This window comes from Sinohyriopsis cumingii, chromosome 1 (genome assembly GCF_028554795.1).
Source record: "Sinohyriopsis cumingii isolate HCF-2022 chromosome 1, ASM2855479v2, whole genome shotgun sequence".
NCBI classification, from domain to species: domain Eukaryota; kingdom Metazoa; phylum Mollusca; class Bivalvia; order Unionida; family Unionidae; genus Sinohyriopsis; species Sinohyriopsis cumingii.
The window spans coordinates 47,761,744-47,762,749 of NC_142961.1; positions in this window are offsets into that span (position 1 = coordinate 47,761,744).

The window sequence follows — 1,006 nt, forward strand, 5'->3', positions numbered from 1 at the left end:
CATTCCATCTGAGTTATTATTCTGCTTTAATTAACATTACCACTGAGCATAAAATTCTCTCTCTCTCTCTCTCTCTCTCTCTCTCTTCTCTGGATGGTTTGACTTAACTTTACCATCACATATAGGTCCAGAAATATCGGCGTATGACACAAATGAAAATCCCCAACGCTCGTAATGTCATGAATTGTCGACCCTTTTGTTTTTGTTGGGGTTTTTTTTGGGGGGGTGTGGCTACTATGGTCCAGAGAGAGAGATAGAAAGGGCGCCGTTTCGACATTTTCATATATAATTATTAATAATCGATTTTTAGAACATTGTACTAGGTTTAAGAAAGAACAACAATAAGGCATTAAATACGTTACAGTACGTGTGCCTCGTAACCCTCAAATTTAACTTTAAGTGTCGACCAGCTTTATTGCAACCACGTATTGATGCCAAGGAAAGTGTAAACATACAGTTACTGCGAACCATATTCTTGTAATTTACCTGGTGCAAGTTTAGTTTTAATGTTTCAGTCCAACTCAAGTTGTTTTTCTCTCTTAGACCATACTTCTGAGTATGCTGTCCCTTATGCATGATAGGGGAGATGGTAACGGAAAAAAGAAAGCATAGCGATGAAATTGTGTACCATGTTAAAAAAAATAGAAAACGGGGACTATTAATACGGTTTATCGTTATTTTCATACGTCATTAATGAGTAATGAGTGCAAATTCATCATTGATCTATTGGCCAAAAATAATGTTAGTATATTCGTGTTGAAAGAGCGTTAATATATTCTTATTTCTACGCCATGGGCGGATCACAATTTGATATGCAAATAGCATTGATGTATCAAATTGCTTTATACCAACACTTAAAATGACACTTTAAATGCCATGTTATCTTTAATGTATGTTATATAAGTAATATATATATATATATATATATATATATATATATATATATATATATATAGAGAGAGAGAGAGAGAGAGAGAGAGAGAGAGAGAGAGAGAGAGAGAGAGAG